Source organism: Triticum aestivum, chromosome 7A, assembly GCF_018294505.1.
Source record: "Triticum aestivum cultivar Chinese Spring chromosome 7A, IWGSC CS RefSeq v2.1, whole genome shotgun sequence".
Lineage (NCBI taxonomy): Eukaryota > Viridiplantae > Streptophyta > Magnoliopsida > Poales > Poaceae > Triticum > Triticum aestivum.
The window spans coordinates 348121478-348142417 of record NC_057812.1 but is presented as its reverse complement, the minus strand read 5'-3'; positions in this window follow the sequence as shown (position 1 = coordinate 348142417).

Below are 20940 nucleotides of genomic sequence, written 5' to 3'. Positions count from 1 at the left end.
TTCGCAATCTTTGAGAAATTCTTAATAAATCTCCAGTAGTATCCTGCGAGTCCAAGAAAACTCCGGATCTCTCCAACTGTTGTTGGGGCTTCCCACTTGGTCACGGTTTCAACTTTAGCGGGATCTACTGATATACCTTCTCCTAATATAACGTGTCCAAGGAATCCTACTTCCTTCAACCAAAACTCACATTTGCTGAACTTGGCATATAATTGATGTTCTCTGAGCTTTCCAAGTACCAAACGCAAATGCTCCTTATGCTCCTCTTCATTCTTCGAATAAACCAGGATATCATCAATGAACACTACGACGAACTTATCCAAAAACTCCATAAACACTTTGTTCATCATGTTCATAAAATAGGCAGGTGCGTTAGTCAGACCAAATGACATAACTGTATACTCGTATAGCCCATACCTGGTGGTAAAAGCTGTCTTCGGAATATCCTGTTCTCGAATCTTCAACTGGTGGTATCCTGATCGCAGATTGATCTTGGAAAATACCTTAGCTCGTTGCAATCGATCAAACAGATCATTGATCATTGGTCGTGGGTACTTGTTCTTGATCGTTACTTCATTCAATCCTCGATAATCAACAACCATCCTTAACGATCCATCCTTCTTCTCCACTAGAAGTACCGGCGATCCCCAAGGTGAAGAACTTGGGCGAATATATCCTTTATCCAGTAACTCCTTAATCTGCTTCTTAATTTCCACCAAATCCTTTGCTGGCATCCTATATGGTCTCTTTGATATTGGACCTGTGCCTGGCAATAGCTCAATCAAAAACTCAATATCTCTATCTTGTGGCATGCCTGGCAACTCCTTTGAAATACATCAGGGAAATCCCTTACCACTGGTACTTCCTCCTGCACAACTCCTGTTAGGCAATTTACTTGAGCCCTCTTTGGCACATGCCGGGATACATACTTGATCCTTCTCCCTTCTGGGGTGGTAAGCAAAATTGACTTACTAGCACATCCAATATTCCCTTCATACTTTGATAACCAAGCCATGCCTAATATCACATCCAATCCTTGAGATTCCAATACTATTAGGTCTGAGGGAAAAACATAGTTACCAATCCTTAATGGTAACCGATCACACCATAGACTAGCCACATACTCTGCTCCGGGCGAGGTTACTAACATGGGTGACCTAAGGGCTTGGGTTGATAGGTTATACTTATCCACAAATCTCCTTAAGATGTATGAATGCGATGCACCAGTATCAAAAAGAACGAGTGCAGTAAATGACTTAACCAAAAACTTACCTATTACTGCATCGGGCTGAGCTTCAACCTCCTCCACGCTAACGTGGTTCACCTGTCCCCTGTTGAAAGGGTTCGGCTTCTTCCGACAACTTCCATTGCCATTTTGGCCTTCAGGACATTCATTGGCATAATGTCCTGTCTTCGAACACTTAAAGCAAGTGACTTGGCTTAGGTCCTTCTTGGCTGGGGTTGAGGGGTTGGTGCGGTTCTGGCCATTGCTTCCTCCATTGCCGTTACCATTCTTGGTGCCATTGTGATTGTGCGAGCTACCTCCTCCATGGGCATGCTGAAAATGTCCTCCCGGTCTAGGGGTAAAACATGGCTTCTGCTGAGCTCCTGAATTGTATTTTCCTTGTCCATACTTCCTGTTGCGATTCCAATTTGCCGCTGCTTCCCTTCAATCATAAGAGCATGATCTACCAACTCCTGGTAGTTGTTGAAGGTGGCTACCATCAACTGCATGCTCAACTCATCATTCAGTCCTTCTAGAAATTTCTCCTACTTAGATGCATCCGTAGCGACGTCATCTGGGGCATAACATGCTAGCTTACTAAATTCCTCCACATACTGGCCAACTGTCCTTCCTCCTTGGCGCAAGTTGCGAAACTCATGCTTCTTCATGGCCATAGCTCCTGCTGAAACGTGTGCAGTACGAAAAGCCTGCTGAAACTGGTCGCATGTGATAGTGTCTACTGGGAAAGTGGCTGTGAAATTCTCCCACCATGATGCCGTGGGTCCTTCTAGCTGATGTGCGGCAAACTTCACCTTCTCTGCATATGTGCATCCTGCTGTGGTCAACTCCCTAGCTGTCTTGCGGAGCTAATCATCTGCTACTATCGGCTCGGTGCTACTGGAAAACACCGGTGGATTCAGCCTAAGAAAATGGGCTAAGTGGTCAACAGGTGGTGGTGCTGGTGGGTTGTTGTTGTTGTTCCCCTAATTCTTATTCTGGACTAACAACTGCATCAATGTGTTCTGCTGCTGGATCAACTGGTTGAGCTCCGGTGGAAAGACAAATCCGGGGTCACGTCTCGGAGGCATCTGAGGGTTTAGAAAAGATGAGATATAAGAATAGAGGGGGTCTAAAGAGAAAACACTACCCATATGCATATGAGGCAAAACAAACAATTCACTTCAATCAATCAAACAAGGGCATACAATCGATCTAACTATCGCAAAAGTGCTCGGACTACTATATTTACATGGTGGACTACTACTACTGATGAGGTGGTCTACTAGAAATATTCTACGGTCGTTGACTCCATGATATCTGCTCTAGCTTCATCAACATAGTCATCATCGCTACTATCTGCTTCCGAGTCGGTGCCGTCGATGATGATGTAGTCTTCCCGGCTAATTTCCTGGGGTTCTTCGTCTTCCTCCACTGGTGTAGGGCCTCCTATAAATATTCCAATTTTCTTGATCAGGTCGTCATTCTTCTCCACCAATACTTCAATTTCCTCTTCATAATCTTCACGTGTAGCCTTGAGTTCTTCCTCTAGTTCCTTGATTCTAGTCTTTGCCTTCTTCAGATCTATCATGTCGGCGCACATCTGGTTCTCCTGTCGCCGAATGTGCTGGTTTAGCTCCTGGATAAAAGCTGCGATTGATCTATCCTTCCTGGTACTGATCATCTCCCAGTGTTCATCTCGGCGCCCACAAATCTGGTAGATAGTATCCTTCAGATCCTTGCGGTAGACTTATCCAATGCGTCCCATGGTGATGTGAGCTGCCATGCTCTTTCCTAGACTCCAAGTTCGTGCATCAAAAGAAAATTCTATGGGCTCAGTGACTGGCATGAACATCCTTCCTGGAACTTGAACTTGAATCATCCAGCGCTCTTCTTCAGGTAAAGTGGCGTTGTAGGTTCCCATGAAGCTTGGTACTCCTATATTCAGGGATCTAGTGACTTCCTTCAAGTGACGTCCAAAGGGTGTATCTTCATCCAGTTGGGTGAACTTGTTCCTTGCATCCACCATCCTAAAGAATAGAAAAGATGAGAGGTCAGAAGAGAAGAGAGTGAATAGTGATCTAGGTCTCTAACTTAGTGGTCGTGTCCTACAGTCAGTGTGTGCTCTGATACCATCTCTGTAGCGACCAGACCTCAAACAGTCTGATCTCTGTGCTCCGGTGTCATCCCTGGATCAGTAATGCTGACACCACATAGTACTCGGAGGATTTATAGCAGAGTAGCAATCACACACTTATTACATCGAGTGTCTCAAAAGAGAACTTATTACAATAAATATGGCTTAAGGCCATCTAATAACTATAACAACGGAAGGCTTGGAAGATAAGTGAGTCCATCAACTCCAACGGCATCACTGAGTATAGAACCACGACCTAAAAACTCCTTAATCATCGTCTGAAAAGTCTGCAACATTAACGTTGCAGGCCGAAAACGGGTCAGCACATGGAATATGCTGGCAAGGTAACACATAGAGAGTAATGGAATGAAACAGCTATACTATATGCATATTTGGCTGGTGGAAAGCTCTATGGTTACAGTTTTGCGTAAAGCCATTTTTCCCTACTTCAAAGGAATAAATTTATTTAACTATCATGGTGGTTGTTAAACATTGAGAATGGTTGACAGCATTCTCAATCCCAATTAAGCATCATCATTAACATAACCCAACAAAATTAATTTAGAGTAACATGTTGAGATTCACATGAAAATCCAAGTACTAGATACTCAAGATGTCCAGAACCAGGGACACGGCTAACCATGATTAATTTAGTACACTTTGCAGAGGTTTGCGCACTTTTCCCCACAAGACTCGATCGCCTCCGTTTGGTTTCTCGCACTACATGGTGTTTGAGAAGATGGATGACCGAGACATAGTCTTTCAGAAGCGCTAGCACCTTACGATCGGGTAGACCGTACTACCTACATCCCCTACATCTGCTAGTCTACCACTGTAAGAGTTCACATGACTTAGTCAACTATGCTAGAGCCCATAATAGCTTGTGGCTGCACACAGAAGTTTCTAGTATGAATAGTCTCATGATCCCTTTGAGCCTGGGTGGCGGTCCAAAAGAAAACAGGCAAGTCCTGGAATACCCAGGTGCCTCAATCCACCCAGATGTGTGTTTAAGTTGCCACCTTAGATAATCCATTAATTAACAATCTCACATCTGTCATGGATATCACTCACCCAATCCACGTCTACTAGCATAGCATGGCATAATAAGAAAACGTAGAAGTGACTCCCAAAGGTTTGATAATAAACAGGTAATAGGTACTACCTCATCTACTTCCCATCCCACAATTTAATTAGATCCTAATCATGCAATGTGTGAGGATTGATCTAATGCAATAAAATTGGGTAGTAGGAAAGGTATGATCAAAGTGTTACTTGCCTTGCTGATGATCCGCGAAACCTAACGATTCAAAGTAACAGGCGGCGCACTCCGGGTATTCTATCGCAGACAAACAAATAAGCATACAATAAGTACTCATCTAATACACAGGTAAAACTCAAATAAGAGATCTAACCAGAATGTTCAGCTTAAGAACTCTGGTTGGCAAAAAAAATCAAATCGAATGAAACAACGAAAGACGAACGACAAAAGAAAACAACTTCGTTCTAGTAATCTGGATCTAGGGCAAATTTTACAGTAGCAAAATCTTGTTTAAGTTGGTTATTCGGATAGAGGGTTTCGAGACGAAACTCTAGGCGCTTGAATCGCCTGATTCTGATAAATGAGCGAAAAATTAAACTAAAATGAAAATCGGATCAGGAATCGCGATCAGAAAAATCACGGATTTAATCCGAGAAAAAGAAAAACGAGGAACACAGAAAAAAAATCGGCACGGAAATCGAGGCGCGACGAACCTCGGGCAGCAGGATCGAGGCGAGGCTGATGGGCTGGGGCGGCTCGGGGCGGCGCTATTTAAAGGCTGCCCTCGGGCGGTGTCCCGCTCGGGTACGGCCCGAAGTCGGTTCGTTTTTTGAATTATTCCGCTCGGAAGAAAAATAAAAAGAAATACTAAACGGACTCCAAAAATTCTGAAATAAATTTTTACGGGCTTCTAAAATCAAGCAGCACAAGGTGAACATTTATTTGGGCCCTAAATGCAATTTTGAAAAACGCACATTTTTCCTAAATTCGAATAAAACACCGAAAAACTCTGAAATAAAATCTTATTTGATTTTTTTTATTAAATCCTCAATATTTCTTTATTTTGGGAAAGTCATTTTATTCCCTCTCTCATATTTTTTAATAGAAATAATTGATGATAAAATAAATAAAATCAAATGATCCTATTCTCAAAATTTGAGAACACTCAAATATGAAAATAACGAAATCCCCAACTCTCTCCGTGGGTCATTGAGTTGCGTAGAATTTCTAGGATCAACCAAAATGCAAAAATAAAATATGATATGCATGATGCTCTAATGTATAACATTCCAAATTGAAAATTTGGGATGTTACAGTTAATTTTGGTGATGTGTCTAATGAGTTTAATTGCTCTAAGTTTCGTAGACAACCTCATGATAAAGAATTGCCATGAAAGGATGAAATAATTGGTCTTGCTTCTATTGCCGTACCTCCTACCGATCCACCAGAACAATATTTGCTATACCATGAAAATGATATGCACTTGCATGAATGAAATGAAATAGATAAAATTTTCTTCGAACAACAACCTCTCCTTAAACACAATTTTCCTATTGAAACTCTAGGAGGTCCTCATCCACCTAAAGGTGACCATGTGTTTGAATTAAAGCAATTCCCTGACACTTTGAAATATGCTTATCTTGATGAGAAAAAGATATATCATGTTATTATTGGTGCTAACCCTTCAGAACACGAAAAAGAGAGATTATTAAAAATTCCGAGGAAGCACCGTGTTGCCATTGAATATACTCTTGATGATCTTAAGGGCATTATTCCCACTCTCTGTCAGCACAAGATTAATATGGAACCTGATGCTAAACCCGTTGTTGATCACCAACGACGATTGAAGCCTAAGATGAAGGAAGTGGTAAGAACTGAAATACTAAAACTTCTGGAAGCAGGTATAATCTATCCCATAACTGATAGTAGATGGGTAAGTCCTGTTCATTGTGTCCCTAAGAAAGGAGGTATTACCGTTCTTCCTAATGATAAAAATGAACTTATTCCACAAAGAATAGTGACTTGCTATAGAATGGAAATTGACTTTAGAAAATTAATTAAAGCTACTAGAAAAGATCATTACCCTCTGCCTTTCATTGATCAAATGTTAGAAAGATTATTTAAGAACACACACTTTTGTTTTCTTGATGGATATTCTGGTTTCTCTCAAATACCTGTGTCACAACCTGATCAAGAGAAAACCACCTTTACTTGTCCTTTTGGAAATTATGCTTATAGATGTATGCCTTTTGGTTTATGTAATCCACCCGCTACCTTTCAAAGATGTATGACTGCTATATTCTTTGATTTTGTGAAAAGATTGTTGAGGTTTTCATGGATGATTTCTCTGTTTACGGAATTTCTTTTGATGATTGCTTAAGAAACCTTGATCGAGTTTTGCTGAGATGTGAACAAACTAATCTTGTCTTGAATTGGGAGAGGTTCCACTTTATGGTTAATGAAGGCATTGTCTTGGGGCATAAAATTTCTGAACGAGGTATTGAGGTGGATTAAGCTAAAGTTGATGCAATTGAGAAAATGCCATGTCCTAAATACATTAAAGGTATTCGTAGTTTCCTTGGTCATGTTGGTTTATATAGTAGGTTCATTAAAGACTTCTCTAAAATTTCTAGGACTCTTACTAATCTTTTACAAGAGGATGTTCCCTTTTTTTATGATGATCATGTAGAAGCCTTTGAAACACTTAAGAAAGCCTTAACTTCAGCACCTATAGTTCAACCACCTGATTGGAACCTGCCTTTTGAAATTATGTGTGATGTTAGTTGGAAGTGCTAGTTATCGACTAGGGGGGGGGGTGAATAGGCAATTTTTATGAAAGTCCTTAAGACATGAAATGTCTTCAAAGACAAGCAAGCAAATAAGACCTACACAGTATGCAGCGTAAGGTAAACTACACTAGACATGCCATAGTCAAAGAAACAGAACAAGGACACACGAAGACAAATGGCAACAAGGCAGAATAGATTAGAATAGGAAGACAGTGTGAAGCCAGATAAGCAATCAGAGAGAATATCTTCACACAGTGAAGTCAAACAGGGCAGGCAAGCAATGACTTCATGAAGCTAACAGTAAATAGTGAGTGAAGAGATAGAACCAGATGCTTGACGAAGACAAGGATTTGGTAGACCAGTGCCAGTTGTTGTGACAACTATACTTCTGGTTAAGGAGGCTGAGATTGAACTCAGAAGACCGCACCTTCACCTTATCCCCCTTGAGCTAAGGACACTTAGTCCTTGTCCGATCACTTTGGTAAGTCTTCAAGGTATACTTCCAAAACTTCACAGACTTCGTTCACCGGCGATCCACAATGACTCTTGGATCCTCAGAACGCGATGCCTAACCAACCGGAAGATACACAGTCTTCAAGTGTAATAAGTCTTCAGATCACGCGGACAGAAAGACTTCAGTGCTGCCAACACTCTTTGGGCTTTGGGTGTTTGGGTTTGTCCTCGCAAGGATTTTCTCTCAAAGGCTTCAGAGTTTGGTTGCTCTCAAACGACAAAAATCGTGCACTAACTCTAAGCAGCCACCAATTTATGGTGTAGGGGGTGGGCTATTTATAGCCAGGAGGCAACCCGACATGATATGTATGAAATGGCCCTAGGTCACTAAGGAACCGACACGTGTCCAACGGTCGGATTTCAAACACACGCGGCAACTTGACTTGGGCTACAAGCAAAGCTGACTCATCCAACTCTGGATAAGATTTTCTCTCATTGTCTTCACTCGAAGACATAGGATTTGGGTTGAGCATCACATCAATTTTTTGACTTTGTTCACTTGGACCCCACTTGAGAGTTCGGTAGTTCCTATGACTCAAGAAAAAAGAAAATGAAACTACGAAACTATGTCTTCGCACTCCATTGTCTTCAAGTGAATGTATTCACACGTCATTATCTTCGACGCGAATGTCTTCATGAACCACCATTGTCTTCAATGTCTTCATGCATTTTAGGGGTCATCTCTGATAGGTAAACCGAATCAATGAGGGACTTCTACCTGTGTTCTACTGTGAATCTCACAAACACATTAGTCCCTCAACCATGTTTGTTGTCAATAGTCCAAAACCAACTAGGGGTGCCACTAGATGCACTTACAATCTCCCCCTTTTTGGTGGCTGATGACATACTGGTTGAAGTTTTCAACGGGGATGAAAATATGTGAAATTCAAGAATGCGGCCATTGGCTTCATAAAGTTGAAAGGCCTCCCCCCGAAGATGTGCATATAAGTAGTTTGCCTTTGAATGCAAATGCACATTGCGGGTTTTGCTTTGTGGAGATCTCCTTCAATTCATGAAGACAATTCTTCATGCGTACAAAAATTTATTGAAGATAATGACATGCACAATGAAAAATGGGTGTCTGCAGAATGACTTCATGCACATAAGATAGAGTTTCAACCACGCAGATAAAAAGCAATAGAAAATGTAGCGGATGTCCCATCTGGACTTAAGTTTTACAACTCAAAATCAATAGTTCAAGAAAGAGAGTTGCAAAACTTAACAAAATAAAGCACCCGACCCATATAAGCCCGCTTGAAGACTATCAACCCATATGCTTCTTCCCCTTTTGTCAGGAATGACCAAAAAGGAATGAAGACATAGGGTGTCTAAGCGTTCCCATGAGGTCTTGGTGAAGATGTTGGGGCAGCCGGGTTGATGGTGGAGTTTGGTGGTGCAGTTGGGCCTGATGCAACATCTTGATGCAATGAAGTCATAGCTGGTGAAGTGGCGTCATCCTCCTCATCAATGACTCGTGCAACAACAGTTGGAGCTGATGAAGAGTAGTCAGAATCTTCAATGGACAGAGTAGGACGCCAACTTGCTGATTGTGGAGGCCTAGAATCAAACTTGAATCTTTCAGTGAAGCCATCTGGAGTGAGTTCATCTTCAGAGTAGAGGAGAGTGAGGCTCTTCTAGGCACATCGACAGGCTTCATGTGCAACAAATGAATTCTTGGTGGAGAGGTTGCGAATAGATATCCACAAGAAGACTTTTCATCTGACGCTTCATCTAGTCATGAAGCCCATCATGCTTCTGATGAAGAGAAACTAGAAGTTCTCTGTCATTTAGAACACGAGCACACTTCTGCGGCCTTTGAGGTAGTGTGCTGGCTGTTGGATCAGTGGGAGCACGATGTGGTAGCCTAAGATGGCCGATGAGGGGACCAGCAACAGTAGTGGGATTTGGCACATGAATGGCTTCAAGGGGTGCTGAGAAGCTTTGGAAGGCAACATAGTCTTCATGAATGGGTTCCTTGGTAGGTACTGGATAGATGGCTTCATGAGACATATCAACTTCAGGCAAGAGGACAACATGATTGCGCGATGAAGCTTGATAGTTGATTGAAGAGCGAAGCTTAATCAGCATCATTATCCATGGTGCATTGAATTTTTGGCCAAATAGATCAATGCTTGAAGCTGCCAACTGCTTGATGAAAAACTCATGAGTGTTGAAGAGGATGTGATGTCTACTACGCGACCTTATTCTTGTAGATGTTGTTGGGCCTCCAAGTGCAAAGGTTTGTAGGACAGTAGCAAATTTCCCTCAAGTGGATGACCTAAGGTTTATCAATCCGTGGGAGGCATAGGATGAAGATGATCTCTCTCAAACAACCCTGCAACCAAATAACAAAGAGTCTATTGTGTCCCCAACACACCCAATACAACAGTAAATTGTATAGGTGCACTAGTTTGGCGAAGAGAGGGTGATACAAGTGCAATATGGATCGTAGATATAGGTTTTTGTAATCTAAAAATATAAAATAGCAAGGTAACTAATGATAAAAGTGAGCGAAAACGGTACTGCAATGTGTTGAAACAAGGCCTAGGGTTCATACTTTCACTAGTGCAAGTTCTCTCAATAATAATAACATAATTGGATCATATAACTATCCCTCAAAATGCAACAAAGAGTCACTCCAAAGTCACTAATAGCGGAGAACAAACGAAAATATTATTGTAGGGTACGAAACCACCTCAAAGTAATTCTTTCTGATCAACTCGTTGGGCTATTCCTATAAGTGTCACAAACAGCCCTAGAGTTCGTAGTAAAATAACACCTTAAGACACAAATCAACCACAACCCTAATGTCACCTAGATGCTCCAATGTCACCTCAAGTATCTATGGGTATGATTATATGATATGCATCGCACAATCTCAGATTCATCTATTCAACCAACACAAAGAACTTCAAAGAGTGCCCCAAAGTTTCTACCGGAGAGTCAAGACGAAAACGTGTGCCAACCCCTATGCACAAGTTCACAAGGTCACTGAACCCGCAAGTTGATCACCAAAACATACATCAAGTAGATCACGTGAATATCCCATTGTCACCACAGATAAGCACATGCAAGACATCATCAAGTGTTCTCAAATCCTTAAAGACTCAATCCGATAAGATAACTTCATAGGGAAAACTCAATTCGTCACAAGGAGATTGTGACGCCCCCGATTCAATCGTACACTAATCATACACCCAAACGTGTACGATCAAGATCAGGGACTCACGGGAAGATATCACAACACAACTCTAAAAATAAAATAAGTCATACAAGCATCATAATACAAGCCAGGGGCCTCGAGGGCTCGAATACAAGATCTCGATCATAGACAAGTTAGCGGAAGCAACAATATCTGAGTACAGACATAAGTTAAACAAGTTGCCATAAGATGGTTAGCACAAACTGGGATACAGATCGAAAGAGGCGCAGGCCTCCTACCTGGGATCCTCCTAAACTATTCCTGGTCATCATCGGCGGCCTGCACTTAGTAGTAGGCACCTCCAGTTTAGTAGGAGTCGTCGTTGATACGTCCATTTTGCATCATGCTTTTATATCGATATTCATTGCATTATGGGTTGTTATTACACATTATGTCACAATACTTATGCCTATTCTCTCTTATTTTACAAGGTTTACATGAAGAGGGAGAATGCTGGCAGCTGAAATTCTGGGCTGGAAAAGGAGCAAATATTAGAGACCTATTCCGCACAACTCCAAAAGTCCTGAAACTTCACGGGAGCATGTTTTGGAATATATAAAAATACTGGCGAAAGAATTAACTAGAGGGGGCCCACACCCTAGCCACGAGGGTGGGGGGCGTGCCCCCTGCCTCATGGGCCCCCTGGCAGGCCTCCGGTGCCCATCTTCTGCTATATGAGGTCTTTCGTCTGAGAAAAAAATCATAAGCAAGCTTACGGTACAAAACTCCGTCGCCACGAGGCGGAACCAATCTAGGGCTCCGGCGGAGCTGTTCTGCTGGGGAAACATCCCTTCGGGAGGGGGAAATCATCACCATTGATCCCCTCATCGTGACGGGGTCAATCTCCATCAACATCTTCACCGGCACCATCTCATCTCAAACCCTAGTTCATCTCTTGTATCCAATCTTTGTCTCAAAACGTCAGATTGGTACATGTGGGTTGCTAGTAGTGTTGATTACTCCTTGTAGTTGATGCTGGTTGGTTTGCTTGGTGGAAGATCATATGTTCAGATCCTTTATGCATATTAATACCCCTCTGATTATGAACATGAATATGATTTGTGAGTAGTTATGTTTGTTCCTGAGGACATGGGAGACGTCTTGCTATAAGTAGTCATGTGAATTTGGTATTCGTTCGATATTTTGATGAGATGTATGTTGTCTTTCCTCTAGTGGTGTCATGTGAACGTCTACTATATGACACTTCATCATTGTTTGGGCCTGGGGGAAGGCATTGGGAAGTAATAAGTAGATGATGGGTTGCTAGAGTGACAGAAGCTTAAACCCTAGTTTATGAGTTGCTTCGTAAGGGGCTGATTTGGATCCATATGTTTCATGCTATGGTTAGCTTTACCTTAATACTTCTTTTGTAGTTGCGGATGCTTGCAATAGGGGTTAATCATAAGTGGTGCTTGTCCATGGAAGGGCAGTACCCAAGCACCAGTCCACCCACATATCAAATTATCAAAGTACCGAACGCGAATCATATGAACATGATGAAAACTAGCTTCACGATAATTCCCATGTGTCCTCGGAAGCGCTTTCCTTTATATAAGAGTTTGTCTAGGTTTGTCCTTTGCTACAAAAAGGATTGGGCCACCTTGTTGCACCTTATTTACTTTTATTACTTGCTACCCATTACAAATTACCTTATCACATAACTATCTATTACCGATAATTTCAGTGCCTGCAGAGAATACCTTACTGAAAACTGCTTATCATTTCCTTCTGCTCCTCGTTGGGTTCGACACTCTTACTTATCGAAAGGACTATGATAGATCCCTTATACTTGTGGGTCATTAAGACTCTTTTCTGGCGCCATTGCCGAGGAGTGAAGCACCTTTGGTAGGTGGAATTTGTTAAGGAAAACTTTATATAGTGTGCTAAAATTTACGGTCACTTGTTACTATGGAAACTAATCCTTTGAGGGGCTTGTTCGGGGTATATTCACCCCGACCAGTAGAGCAAAGAGTTGCTCCTCAACCTACTGAACCTATTGAAAATGTTTACTTTGAAATTCCTCCGGGTATGATAGGGAAACTGCTAGCTAATCCTTTTAAAGGAGATGGAACATTGCATCCCGACTTGCACTTAATCTATGTGGATGAAGTTTGCGATTATTTAAGCTTGCAGGTATGCCTGAGGATGTTATCAAGAAAAGGTCTTCCATTTATCTTTGAAGGGAAAGGCATTGACATGGTTTAGGCTATGTGATGATATGGGATCATTGAACTACAACCGACTGAAATTGGAATTTCATCAGAAGTTTTATCCTATGCATCTGGTTCATCGTGATCGTAATCATATATATAATTGTTGGCCTCGTGAAGGAGAAAGCATCGCTCAAGCTTGGGGGAGGCTTAAGTCAATGTTATACTCACGCCCCAATCATGAGCTCTCAAAAGAAATTATTATTCAAAAATTTATGCTTGGCTTTGTCTCAATAATCGCTCCATGCCCGATACTTCTTGTACTGGTTCTTTTATGCTGAAGACTATTGGATTCAAATGGGATTTATTGGAAAGAATTAAACGCAACTCTGAAGATTGGGATCTCAAGAAGGTAAGGAGTTAGGTATAACACCCAAGTTTGATTGTGTTAAATCTTTTATGGATACCGATGCTTTCCGTGAATTTAGCACTAAATATGGACTTGACTCTGAGATAGTAGCTTCTTTCTGTGAATCCTTTGCTACTCATGTTGATCTCCCTAAGGAGAAGTGGTTTAAATATAATCCTCCCATTGAAGTAAAAGTAGTTACACCTATTAAAGTTGAAGAAAAGACTATCACTTATAATGTTGATCCTATTGTCCCTACTGCTTATATTGAGAAATCACATTTCCCTGTTAGAATAAAGGATCATGCTAAAGCTTCAACTATGGTTCTTAAGAGTAATACTAGAACACCTACACCCCCTAAGCAAATTAAAGTTGAACCTAGTATTGCTATGGTTAAAGATCTCTTGGCTGATAATATCGATGGGCATGTTATTTACTTCTGTGATGAAGCTGCTAGAATTTCTAGACCCGATACTAAAAATAAACATACACCTGTTGTAGGCATGCCTGTTATTTCTGTTAAAATAGGAGATCATTGCTATCATGGATTATGTGATACGGGTTCTAGTGCAAGTGCAATAGCTCATTCCTTATACAAATAAATTATGCATGATATTGCACCTGTTGAGTTAGAAGAAATTGATGTTACAATTAAACTTGCCAATAGAGATACCATTTCACCAATGGGAATGGGTAGAGATGTTGAAGTCTTGTGTGGGAAAACTAAATATCCTGCTGATTTTCTTGTTCTTGGTTCCCCACAAGATAGCTTTTGTCCCATTATATTTGGTAGACCCTTCTTGAATACTGTTAATGCTAAGATAGACTGCAAAAAGGATGTTAATACTATTGGTTTGGGGGATATGTGTCATGAGTTTAATTTTGCTAAATTTTGTAGACAACCCCATGATAAAGAATTGCCTAGTAAAGATGAAATTATTGGTCTTGCTTCTATTGTCGTGCCTCCTAATGATACTTTAGAACAATATTTGCTCGACCATGAAAATGATATGTTTATGAATGGAAGAAGGGAAATAGATGAAGTATTCTTTAAACAGGGGCCTATTTTGAAACACAACTTGCCTATTGAAATCCTAGGGCATCCTCCTCCAGCCAAGGGTGATCCCGTGTTTGAGCTTAAACCATTGCCAGATACTCTTAAATATGCTTATCTTGATGAGAAAAAGATATATCCTGTTATTATTGGTGCTAACCTTTCAGAGCATGAAGAAAATAAATTATTGAAAACTCTATAGAAGCACCGTGCTGCTATTGGATATACTCTTGATGATCTCAAGGGCATTAGTCCCACTCCATGCCAACACAAAATAAAATTGGAGAAAGACGCGAAACCGATTGTTGATCACCAACGACGGTTAAATCCTAAGATGAAAGAAGTGGTAAGAAAAGAAATATTAAAGCTTCTAGAGGCAGGTATAATTTATCCCGTTGTTGATAGCCAGTGGGTAAGTCCTGTCTATTGTGTCCCTAAGAAGGGAGGTATTACTGTTGTTCCCAATGATAAAGATGAATTGATCCCACAAAGAATTGTTACAGGTTATAGAATGGTAATTGATTTCCGCAAATTAAATGAAGCTACTAAAAAGGATCATTACCCTTTGCCTTTTATTGATCAAATGCTACAAAGATTATCCAAACATACACATTTTTGCTTTCTAGATGGTTATTCTGTTTTCTCTCAAATACCCATGTCAAAAGAAGATCAAGAAAAGACAACTTTTACTTGCCCTTTCGGTACCTTTGCTTATAGACGTATGCCTTTTGGTTTATGCAATGCACCTTCTACCTTTAAAAGATGTATGACTGCTATATTCTCTGACTTTTGTGAAAAGATTCTTGAGGTTTTCATGGATGATTTCTCTGTATATGGAACTTCTTTTGATAATTGCTTAAGCAACCTTGATCAAGTTTTGCAGAGATGTGAAGAAACTAATCTTGTCTTGAATTAGGAGAAGTGCCACTTTATGGTTAATGAAGGTATTGTCTTGGGGCATAAAATTTCTGAAAGAGGTATTGAAGTTGATAAAGCTAAAGTTGACGCAATTGAAAAAATGCCGTGTCCTAAGGACATTAAAGGTATAAGAAGTTTCCTTGGTCATGCCAGTTTTTATAGGAGGTTCATTAAAGACTTCTCAAAAATTTCTAGGCCTCCACTAATCTCTTACAAAAAGATGTTCCTTTTGTCTTTGATGATGATTGTGTAGAAGCATTTGAAATACTTAAGAAAGCCTTGATTTCTGCACCCATTGTTCAGCCTCCTGATTGGAATTTTCCCTTTGAAATTATGTGTGATGCTAGTGATTATGTTGTAGGTGCTGTTCTAGGACAAAGAGTTGATAAGAAATTAGATGTTATCCAATATGCTAGTAAAACTCTAGACAGTGCCCAAAGAAATTATGCTACTACCGAAAAAGATTTTTTAGCAGTTGTATTTTCTTGTGATAAGTTCAGACCTTATATTGTTGATTCTAAAGTAACTGTTCACACTGATCATGCTGCTATTAAATATCTTATGGAAAAGAAAGATGCTAAACCTAGACTTATTAGATGGGTTCTCTTATTACAAGAATTTGATTTGCATATTATTGATAGAAAGGGATATGAGAACCCCATTGCAGACAACTTGTCTAGGTTAGAGAATGTTCTTGATGACCCACTACCTATTGATGATAGCTTCCCTGATGAACAATTAGCTGTCATAAATGCTTCTCGTGCTGCTCCATGGTATCCTGATTATGCTAATTATATTGTTGCTAAATTTATACCACCTAGTTTCATACTAGCTAAAGAAAAAGTTTTTCTATGATTTAAGACATTACTTCTGGGATGACCCACATCTTTATAAAGAAGGAGTAGATGGTGTTATTAGACGTTGTGTACCTGAGCATGAACAGGAACAGATCCTACGCAAGTGTCACTTCGAGGCTTATGGAGGACACCATGCTGGAGATAGAACTGCACATAAGGTATTGCAATCCGGTTTTTATTGGCCTACTCTCTTCAAAGATGCCCGTAAGTTTGTCTTGTCTTCTGATGAATGTCAAAGAATTGGTAATATTAGTAGATGTCAAGAAATGCCTATGAATTATTCACTTGTTATTGAACCATTTGATGTTTGGGGCTTTGATTATATGGGACCGTTTCCTTCCTCTAATGGGTATACACATATTTTAGTTGCTGTTGATTACGTTACTAAGTGGGTAGAAGCTATTCCAACTAGTAGTGCTGATCATAACACCTCTATCAAGATGCTTAAAGAAGTTATTTTCCAAGGTTTGGAGTCCCTAGATATTTAATGACTGATGGTGGTTCACATTTTATTCATGTTGCTTTTTGTAAAATGCTTGCTAAGTATGATGTTAATCATATAATTGCATCTCCGTATCATCCACAGTCTAGTGGTCAAGTAGAATTAAGTAATAGAGAGTTTAAATTAATTTTGCAAAAGACTGTTAATAGATCTAGAAAGAATTGGTCCAAGAAACTTGATGATGCATTATGGGCTTATAGAACTTCATATAAAAATCCTATGGGTATGTCTTCGTATAAAATGGTTTATGGAAAAGCATGTCACTTACCTCTCGGAGTAGAACATAAGGCATATTGGGCCATTGAAGAGCTCAACTATGACTTCAAACTTGCTAGTGAGAAGAGACTATTTGACATTAGCTCACTCGATGAATGGAGAACCTAGGCCTATGAGAATGCCAAACTGTTTAAAGAAAAAGTTAAAAGATGGCATGACAAAAGGATACAAAAATGTGAGTTTAATGTAGGTGATTATGTATTGTTATACAACTCTCGTTTAAGATTTTTTGCAGGAAAACTCCTCTCTAAATGGGAAGGTCCTTACGTCATCGAGGAGGTCTATCATTATGGTGCCATAAATATCAACAACTTCAAAGGCACAAATCCGAGGGTGGTGAACGGTCAAAGAATCAAACATTATACCTCAGGTAATCCCATAAATGTTGAAACTAATTTTATTGAAACTGTAACCCTGGAGGAATACATAAGGGACACTTTCCAGAATGTTTCAGACTCCAAAAAGGAAGTGGTATGAGGTACGTTAAGTAAACCGACTCCAAAACATTTCTAATAGCAATTTTTCTCTGTTTTGGAATATTTAAGAAAATAGGAAAAATAAGAAGCAGTCCGGGAAGGACCCGAGGCTTCCACGAGGGTGGAGGGCGCGCCTTACCCCCCTGGGTGCACCCCTTGCCTCGTGGGCACCTCGTGTGCTCTCCAGACTCTGTTTTCTTGCACGATACTTCCTTTGATCGGTAAAAAATCATTATATATTCTCCCGAAGGTTTTGACCACCGTACCATGCAAATATCTCATGTTTTTGTTTCGAGCTGTTTTCTGCCAGGGTTGTCAAGGCCAGGCATCATGTCGTCTCCCTCCTCCAACAATGAGAGCAACGATGCTTGGTTAATGAAGATAGAGCTGAAGAGAGAAGAACTCGGGAAGATCAACAAGGATGATGGGATCAAGAAGGCCATGGGAGATCAAGTTTCGACAGTAGAAGGTGAAGACATCCTTCAACCTCATCACAATATCCTTACCCCAACGGAGATTGAAGCTTTCAAGATGATTGAGTTAGCTCGCATTCAAAACAAGTATCTCACACGTGAATTTTTTTTGTTGAAGGAGCATATCATCACACTCAAGGGCATTATCCGCAAATCGGAGGACCTCCTATGCTCGATGTGCGACTATCCATCATCACCATCATCTTCTTCACTAACAAAGAAGAACTGACTATCTGGTATGGGCACTCCCCTTGGCAACTGCCAAGTTTTGGGGAGTGCCCCGGTATCGTATCACCATCACAGTTTTATCTTTACCGTTTTTCTTAGTTCGATCCTTTTGATAATATCTTGATCTAGTAGAATAAAGTTTTAGTATGATTTAGTTTTGAGTTCTGCTTTGTGATCCTTCTATGTAATCGAGTCCGTGAGCTATATATAATAAAAGATTATTTTCAAGTCAAGGGCTTTGATTATCTTGCTATGATCTTGAGGGAATAAAATAAAAGATAAGAGAAAGAATAAAAAGAAGTAAAGAGATCATATGGATCTTATGGAGAGTAATGACTTCACATATAAAGAGTATGATGAATAAAAGTTGTTGAGAGTTGACAAACATAGTTTCGGTCATCGTTGCAATTAATAGGAAGTAATAAAGAAAGAGAGGTTTTCACATACAAATATACTATCTTGGACATCTTTTATGATTGTGAGCACTCATTAAAATATGACATGCTAAAGAGTTGATGTTGGACAAGAAAGACAACGTAATGGGTTATGCTTTCTTACATCCGAAATAAATTATATTGTCATGGATCATCCAACATGTTGAGCTTGCCTTTCCCCCTCATGCTAGCCAAATTCTTTGCACCAAGTAGAGATACTACTTGTGCTTCCAAATATCCTTAAACCCAGTTTTTCCATGAGAGTCCACCATATCTACCTATGGATTGAGTAAAATCCTTCAAGTAAGTTGTCATTGTTGCAAGAAATAAAAATTGCTCTCTAAATATGTATGATTTATTAGTGTGGAGAAAATAAGCTTTATACGATCTTGTGATGTGGAATAGATAAAAGCGACGGACTGCATAATAAAGGTCCATGTCGGTGTCAAAACCGGCGGATCTCGGGTAGGGGGTCCCGAACTGTGCATCTAAGGCGGATGGTAATAGGAGGCAGGGGACACGATGTTTTACCCAGGTTCGGGCCCTCTTAATGGAGGTAAAACCCTACGTCCTTCTTGATTTATTCTTGATGATATGAGTATTACAAGAGTTGATCTACCACGAGATCGGAGAGGGTAAACCCTAGAAGCTAGCCTATGGTATGATTGTATGTATATGATCTATCGACTAGCCTGGCCTCGGTTTATATAATGCACCAAAGGCCTAGGATAACAAGGGTCCTAGCCGAATACGCCGGTGGGGAGGAGTCCTTGTCTTGATCACCAAGTCTTGTGGAATCTTCCATGTATGCGGCAGCTGTCCGAACTGGCCCATGAGTATACGGCCATGGGGGTCCTCGGCCCAATCTAACAGATCGGGAGATGACGTGTTGAGTACCCCCTAGTCCAGGACACCGTTAGTAGCCCCCTGAACCGGTCTTCAAGTTAGGGACGCTCCTCGATTCTTCCGAACTATTCTTCGTCTTCGGTTGTCGGTCTTGAAAACTGGTTCAACAAATCTTCTCATCTTCGATCTTGAGGATCGCTGAAATGCATTCGACGAGTTTACACGTTGGGTATTCGAGGAGCCCCTTTAAGTTTCTGGCCTTTATCAATGCCTTGTTATTTTTATGCCACCTCGGGTTTGAAGTTGTTCCCGGGAGGCAGTGTCCTCTTGCATCCGAGCTCTAACGCCGGACTGCATTCGAGGTATCTTTTGCAGCCGAGCACCAATGCCGGACTGCTTCCGAGCTCTAACACCGAAATGTATCCGAGCTCCAACGCCGGACTGTGTCCAAGCTCCAACGCCGGACTATATCCAAGATGTCATAGATCATCTTGGTCCAAAAGAGTTGAAGGGGTTTAGCCGAGCTTAATGCTGGAAATGCCCTCTATGGAGCCAGCCACTAGCGCCCGAGCTTTATGCCGGACTGCTTCCGAGGTGGTGCACCACCCCGACTATGGGCCAATTTTTTGTCAATATTTTTGATTGGTGCAATTTATTCTCTGCCGAGATATATCGCTAGTAGCCCTCAAGGTGTGTATCGGTCTAAAACCTGAGATGCACCTGAAGGATGACATAAGACTGCTGATCCCAGTAGCTGTTGAGACTCAGGTTGATTTGCAAAATCGGTCTGAGGATCAACTCCTAGCTCAGCAGAATACTTCAGGACACAAAAAGCGGTGTGCAGAGTCATTGAGACTCAGGTTGGGTGCGGCCGACCAACCTGAGGATCATAATCTCCTCAAAAACTATATTGCACTTAAATTTTCTGCACTGGATTGCCAATGCAGTAGCCCCCAAGACACTGGTCGGGTGGCAACACCAGATCAGGGGATCGATGTGCCCCTTTAATATTTGTAAATAATAAGCCCGAAGCCCAGTAGCCCCCGAGCCTTAATGCGGGCACGGGTGGCCGAATTAAGGATCGATATCCATAGTAAAATCACAAATTATGTGTAATGACTCTATGTATCCAAGTACTTTACGTCATTAATGCACGGATCCACATTGTACATAACTTTGTTGACCGACCATCGGCTTCCACCTCCTCGGCCAGTAGCCGAGGAGTGTTTGTCCTACTTTATAAAGCCTTTATGAGGGCAAAGATTTACGACAAACAAGGCAATCTGGCCATACGGTTTTATAAACAAAGGTACGTAGAGAGATATGTTATATTACTATTTAACATAAGAAATGTCTTCCAAAGAAAATAGTCCCGCTATAGGTTCCTTTCTTTGGGTTGTCATGCTAAGCATGAT